We start from the raw sequence: 7,805 nt of genomic DNA, 5'->3' as shown, positions 1-7,805 counted from the left end.
CTGTACTGGGCTGTAGAGAAACCTTACTTGGGGTGCTGATGATCATGAGTTGTTACTCACATCCAAGCAAGGTGATTTCAAAGTGGAAGAGATAAACAGAGAAAGATGACCTCAAGTCCTCTTCTGGGGATTGTGCCATGGTGGGGGAGAGTTAATGGGGAGGATCAGATGTGCAATGGGAGTAGGTGTTAGGAAGAGCAGTGGAAGAAGGGCACAGATTTTGGGATGAAGGGTATAGAGGAGCACTGGTGCCTACACTAAGCGCTCTTACCTGCTACCACCCAGGCACGCTGGGTTAAGAGCCTGGAGTGTAAGGGAGATGCAGGAAGAAGTTGCTGAAGAAATGACTGAAGAATTTGCTACTGATGGTGTTGACGCTGATATCCTAACAAATTGCATTGCCAGCAGAAGTTTCTTCCTTTAATAAATAATGGCTACTTCTCCTTCTAAGTAGAGTGCACAGACCAACATTCAGACTGTTAGAGCCTGCAGACTTACTTTATTAAGGAATATTCACCAAACACATTCCAAAATACAATTTCACTTTATTTTGAAATGCTGTCATAGACATTAGCTTAAAAGTAGCTCTGATCCAGAGCCTAGCTGTGGAGGAAAGCATGATCTCCATGATCTCTGCTGCAGTGTTTGGTTGGTACTTTTCCAAGGGTTGAAAACTAATACATCACGAAAAGCTATTCAGGGTAAAAATCACACTTTTTACAATGCTTTGGTAAATGTAAATGTGAATGTATTGTTTTGATCTGTTGTAATAGGCAAGATTGTGTGTGTCATTTAGTCTGGCAGTTACAGAGATTAAATTAATTTAATTTTCCTTTACTCTTGTTAAATGCAAAATAATTGAGCACACATCATGGAAGTTTGGGGCTCTCTTGTTTATAGCTGTGTCATTTATTAATCTAATACATTAAATGAGAGGCTTTATAGATTTGCTTGCCTTTGCTTGAAAATACAGAAAGGCCAAACTAGGTAGGTGTATTCTGACTCACACTTTGAGGTACTGTCAAATATTGCCTCATTTTTAGTATACTGTCTTACAAAGAACACGGATTTTTCCCTCAGAAGGTTGATTAAATAGTCTGAATAAGCTCATATTTGGTTAGGCAAGGTTGCTTGTGCAGTTATTCCCCCTCACACTATTCACGTAGGGATATAACGTTGTAATCGGGCAGAGAAAATAAACTACAAATGAGCATGCCATAAAAAGGTGTGTTTTGCCACTATCTTGGCCATCTTAATTGACTGTCCTAGTTATAGGAGGAAGCCGTTTGTGACGTGTGCCTTCCTCTAATTTAGCCTTTTCAGAAAATGGTGTTGGCCTAATGCAGACAGCGGTGCAATAACAGCTCAGTGTGGGCAGAAGTGCTCTTCTTTCTTACCTTTATGTGGCTGGAGGGGATTTGAAAATTGGATATTTCTCTTTGTCTCTGCAGCTCCAAGTAGCCTCGACACTGCCAGCCATGGATTAGTGAAATAAATCCCTCACGTTCATAGTGAAGTGGAGAGTATAAAGAGCATTTTCTGCCTTTTTTTCCCTTTTTAATTTGTCATTTGCTAGCTGGCACAGTGACCTCCGTTTCATGACTCTTGTGATGTGACCTGTCACGGAGCTTTTCTGTGTGGATTAATTAATCACTCAAGGGAGTAGTAGCATGTGACATTATGCATGTGGACATGAGGTAAACTGTCACCTTTAGACCACCTGTAATGAATCTATACTTCAAATATTATCTGTTAATGCAATTTGATTTTCCTAATGTGATTTTCTTTCCTTTGTGTTTTATCTGTTTTCTTAACTATGTCCTTGGTAGTCAAATGGGATGCATACATATAGTCAGTCACCTTTCGGTGTTGCCAGTGTGGCTGAATTTGGAAAAATTATTCCTGGCAGTTTAGTACATGAAATTTGCCAGTGTATTGGGAAATGGTTTTGTGCTAGCTGTTTGGAGGTACAACGCTTCAGTTTTCCAGTGTATCTTGGGTGGACAGTTTATCAAATCTTTTAAATTGTTGTTTCAGTCAATTATATTGACTCAAGTGAAAGCAAGAATTAATCTTTTTTTCCATTCTTAACATGAAGATTTAATTTCATACTCTTGATTTACATTTTAGTATCAATTATATATTTTAATTTGCGTGAGTGAATCCTGAAGCCCTTACTCACTTGTAACTCCATCTTTAATTTTGCCTAACAAGTCCATCTCATTTCTGGAAAGCACATACACAAGAATTCATTAGCGTTAACAGTCACATAAATGGTAGGCAAAAAAGTGATGTCTGGGTCTGCTGTGGGGTCTGACCAGTTACAATGAATTGATGGATGCTGGTTTCCGGGTGATTGTTACCATCCTCCTCAACAGGTTCAGTTAAAAACAGCTCTAGAGAAGTACTGGAGAAAGCAAACTAGCCCAGAAGCAGAGGATTGATTTTCCACCAAAATGGGAGATTGTTATTATGAGGAAATTAGCTAAATTATTTACTCAGCAAATCAGACAGGTAGCAAATAACTCAGCATTTATGTGTTTCCCATTTATTCAGTGCTCAGGCATAGCAGGCACAAATAGTGTGATGCAGTTGATTCCCAACAGGCACATCAACACCCGTAGTTGGCCTGAGAGGAGAAGTCTGGTCTGTGAAACAAGTGAAGGGACCCCCAAACTACAGTGTGGGTGGCCTTGATGGACCTGCCTGGCCATGTTCTGGTTTCAGCACCTGCAGAGGTGTTGGCAGGGTAGGACAGGTGCCAGATCATGGAGCAGCAGGGGTCTTTGGAGTTTTCTGGAGGCAGGCAGCCTGGCGGTTTCATCCCCAGCTGTGGAGCACAGAGCTTGGAAGAGCTGGAGTCATCCAGCACCATGGGACATGGCCTGGTGCAGAAGCAAGGTGGCCCAAGGAGCGGAGTGTAGCTAACCCGGGATGCCAGAGCCCTGCAGATGTGGACCTCATGGTTGGCAGTCTGGGGACCTGCAAACCCTTGGTTGATTTTTGTCACTTCCTTGCATGTCCCAGCTGTGGGAATTACTGAAATATTAGTTCTTGGACAGTGGTAAAATTAGTGTGAGCTCTCAGATTTAATCAGCAGTAAATAATATTTTATTCAGGAAGCATAGTAACTGAGAAAACTAGTTTTCACTTGGTTTTCTGAACTAGTCAGGAATTATATGTTGCAGCACTGTGATTCCCTGTGAAGGAGAATTTCCAAGTCTTTGCAGTTTGTGTTTCACCCAGCACAATGTGTGCCCTGCTCCACAGAGCACTTGTATTTTCTGTATTAAGTATTAGCCTGGATAATTAATTACACTGATGCTTTAAAAAAGCAAGAGTTTTAAACAGAAAAGGCTTCCTTTCACTGGAGTCTAGAGGAATTAAAAAAAAAACAGAAAACCCTCAGGAATTTCTGTGCTTAAGCTATCTGTCAATAAGTAGTAATCGATTTTCAGAGATGTAACTCTGAAATGTTAGTGTTCATCATTTAATAAAAATCATGCTCCCTGCAGTTCATCAGCAGCTGGCACTTAGAAAGAATGAATTCAGGAAAAATTGGTGTGAAGATTGCTGTAGATAAATGACCAGAGCTGGGAGATTTATACCTTTTAACCACCTAGCTACCTGGTTTTATTAACACTCCAGTGCCTGTGGTGTGTGTCTGTATCAGCCTGATTTTATGCAGATAACAGCAAACTCTTGCAAAAAAAATAATGGTATTAAGTCAGTTGTATGCTAAAGATGAGGTGGCAGGGAGAAGTGCAGTGCTGCTTTCTCTTACTGGAATTAATGTTTTTAATGTTTAGCAGTAGAGGAGCGTTGTGGCTGAAGGCATGTGCTCCAAACTTAAACTTGCCTTTTTCTCACTTTCCTGCATGATCCTCTCTAGTGGATTTTTGTCCCTCAGCCCTGGCAGTGATGGGTGTTTGGTACAGAAAAGGGTTAACTTCCAAAATCATGGTCTGGTAATTCGGTGCTTATGGAGCTTTAAATTAGGGGTTGCTGACTGTGGTGGGTTGACTCTGGATGGATGCCAGGTGCCCACCAAAGCTGCTCTATCGCTCCCCTCCTCAGCTGGACAGGGGAGGGAAAATACAACAAAAGCATCGTGGGTCGATGTAAGGACAGGGAGATCACTCAGCAATTACCGTCACAGGCAAAACAGACTTGACTTGGGGAAATCAGTTTAACTTTTTACCAGTCAATGAGAATAATGAGAAATAAAACCAACTCCTAAAAAAACCTTACCCCCTCACTCCTCCCTTCTTCCTAGGCTCAACTTTACTCTCGATTTTCTCTCCCTCCTCCCCTCCAGCAGCACAGGGTGTAAGGGAATGGGGGTTGTGGTCAGTTCATCACACGTTGTCTCTGCTGCTCCTTCCTCCTCAGGCACAGGACTCCTCACACTCTCCCCCTGCTCCAGCATGGGGGTCCCCTCCATGGGAGACAGGCCTCTATGAACTTCACCCACTTGAGTCCTTCCCACAGGCTGCAGTTCTTCACAGACTGCTCCAGCGTGGGTCCCCCACGGGGTCACAAGTCCTGCCAGCAAACCTGCTCCAGTGTGGGCTCCTCTCTCCATGGCCCACAGGTCCTGCCAGGAGCCTGCACCAGCAAGGGCTTCCAGTGAGGTCACAGCCTCCTTCAGTCACATCCACCTGCTCTGCTGTGGGGTGTTCCCCGGGCTGCAGGTGGGTCTCTGCTCCACCGTTCCCCTCCCTGGGCTGCAGGGGCACAGCTGCCTCACCAGGGGCTGCACCACGGGCTGCAGGGGAACCTCTGCTCTGGCGCCTGGAGCACCTCCTGCCCCTCCTTCTTCTCTGACCTTGGTGTCCACAGAGTTGTTTCCATCACATATTCTCACTCCTCTCTCCCAGCTGCTGGTGTTCCCCCATGGGGTTTTCCTTCCCCTTCTTAAACACATTTATCACAGAGGCACTACCACTGTCACTGATGGGCTTGGCCTTGGCCAGCGGTGGGTCCATCTTGGAGCCGGCTGGCACTGGCTCTGTCAGACACAGAGGAAGCTTCTGGCAGCTTCTCACAGAAGCCACCCCTGTAGCTCCTCTGCTTCCAAAACCTTACCACACAAAGCCAACATACTGGTATGGTGCAGGCTGTAAAGTGGAGCTTGCTGGAAGATACAGCCAACAAGGGATTGAGGATCACAGCTCATTTACATGCTGACAAGAGTCTGGCTTCTGAGGGGGCAGCTGTACCTGTGGATGGCCCCAGCTGATCAGTGTGGTCCAGAGGATGTAACCTTCTGCTCTGCTACAGAGAGCTGCTAGAAGTTATCCCACATCCAAAATTTGAACTTGTGAGAAGTGCAGAGTCCTGTCCTTGGGGAGGAACAAGCCCAAGGCACCAGTATGTGCTGGGGACTGACTGACTGGCAAGCAGCTTGGCAGAAAAGGATCTGGGGTCCTGGTGGACACCAAGGTGAACTTGAGCCAGCAATGTGCCCTTGTAGCAAAGAAGTTGAATGGTGTCCTGGACTGCCAGGAGGTAGAGGGAGGTGATCCTGCTTCTCTGCTCGGCAGTGGTGAGGCCACACCTGGAGTGCTGGGTCCAGTTCTGGCATCCCCAGTACAGGAGAGACATGGACATACTGGAAGGATTCCCACAAAGGGCCATGAAGATGATTAAGGGACTGGAGCATCTGTCATATGAGAGACTGAGAGAGCTAGAACTCTTCAGTCTGGAGAAGAGAAGGCTCAGGGAAAATCTTCTAAATATATAAATACCTGAAGGATGGGTGCAAAGAGGACAGAGCCAGGCTTTTTTCAGTGGTGCTTATGACAGGACCAGAGACAGTGGAACAAACTGAAACACAGAAGGTTTCCTCTGAACATCAGGAAACACTATTTTACTGTGAGGGTGACCGAGCACTGACACAGGTTGCCCAGAGAGGAGTTGGAGTCTCCATCCCTGGAGATAGGCAAAAGCTCTCTGGACATGGTCCTGGGCAACCAGCTCTAGGTGGCCCTGCTTGAGCAGGGGGGTTGCACCGGATGACATCCAGAGATCCCTCTCTACCTCAACCATCCTGTGATTTTGTGATGGCACTGACTACACCTTAAGCAGCTGTGCTGAATGGGTGGTAGGACTACTTCTGTGCCACCTTCTTTGCAGACTTTTTTTTTTTTTTTAAAGAGCCTGTTCTAAAATAACAGTTCTTTAGTTTGTTCTTTAAAAAGTTGCAAATGATTCTTTTATCTCACCAAAAGGATAGCAACATATTCTTGGTACCTTATGTCTGCTTCTCGGTTCACTCCCACTTTTTCACCTTCAGTTTTTAGAGCAGAAAATCTCTTATGTGCTCCCTGGATTGTACAGCAGGGACACTATATCTATCATTGTCTCCTGTTCCTGCAAGATGTGTGCAAAAGAGCAGTTACTTCATCTCTGTTCTGACCACGTATATGAAAAATAAGGAAAAATCACGTTCTTTGCAGCAACTTGAGCCTGTAAATGTTGGTCAAATAATGCTTACTGTGCCAGCCTCATCTCTTGCTTTTTCTAAGTATTTCCTTTCCTTTAAAATCCATTTCTTACTGACTCCATTTCTGAGCCATTTGTAGCTAGTGTCATGTCCCATGTGCCTCCACAGAATAGCAGATGAGGTGCTGAGCTTAGCTGTCGCACTGATAGGCCTTAAGCAGTATAATATCCAAGGCCAGAGACTTGTATCAACACAAACCTACAGAGAGGGCTTTTATTGTAAACCATAATGGTACAGTGTGCCACTGTGTGTTTCCCCTTCCTGGTGAGTTAACAGCCACCTGGAAACAAACCCCACCAAATGTGCTGCTTTTTATGCACACGGGGACAGTGGAGCTGTTATCAGTGACCTTAGCCACCTCATTCTGGCTTGCAAGCTGATTTGGTATTAATTACATAGTTTTAATCTTTGTCAACAAGACAGCAACAGTAGACTTATCCTTTGAATACTGATGCCCAATTTGTTTCTATTCCCTGACACTCTTGTTTCCAAAATAAGGACCGAAGCATTTTTCATACACATTTCCTCTTCATGATTTTTAAAATTCACAGAGAGCCTGATCTTACATATACTGGTGCTGCCATCTCAGTGTAAATACTATTGCTCTAATGCAATCCTTGGAGACTATAGGAGGCTTTCCAGGTCAGGGATAAAGTTTTCTGAGGCGAAAGAGGAGCAGTCTTAACGTCAGTTTTTTGATTTTCCCAAAGGAGAAGGAGCATTCCTATTTTAGGAGAGGATGAAATGCGAGCCTTAACACAGGTCCTCCCCCATTAAGGCATGATGAGAGCTTAGGTACCATTTAAGGTTTGAATATATTTGCAATATCAGACTTAAAAGGGAAACAGCTGCATGTGTGGTGATAGAGTGGCTAAGACCTCAGTGAGCTGCAAAATGGGTGAAAATGTCTTCTTTTAAACTCTGACCTGGGAAGTGGATGTAGACTTAAGTAGGAACAAGTTTAACCAAAAGAGATATTCCTTTCTACAGAAAAGAGATTTTGTTCTTTAGTTTTGGTACCTAAAGTCTGCGGTGTGGGAAGAAAAAGTGTTTGAGAGGATTGGATTTCGTACAGCATTTTAATTAATTTTAAAATATTTAGGAAGGTTCAGAAACAAGCCTCATTGTTGACAAAAAGCTGCAAAGGTTGACAGGCCAAAGCGTACATGAACAATAGCTATTGAGAAGATTTCCATGATAGCTAATAACATAGAATTCTTATCACTTTGGAATTCGCATGTTCATACCCTGTTGTGGCTTCAGAGGGTTTATACATGCAAACCCCTGGTGCAGAGAG

This window comes from Athene cunicularia, assembly GCF_003259725.1.
Source record: "Athene cunicularia isolate RWA chromosome 2 unlocalized genomic scaffold, athCun1 chr2_part1, whole genome shotgun sequence".
In the NCBI taxonomy this organism is placed as follows: Eukaryota; Metazoa; Chordata; class Aves; order Strigiformes; family Strigidae; genus Athene; species Athene cunicularia.
This window is presented reverse-complemented; position numbering follows the sequence as displayed.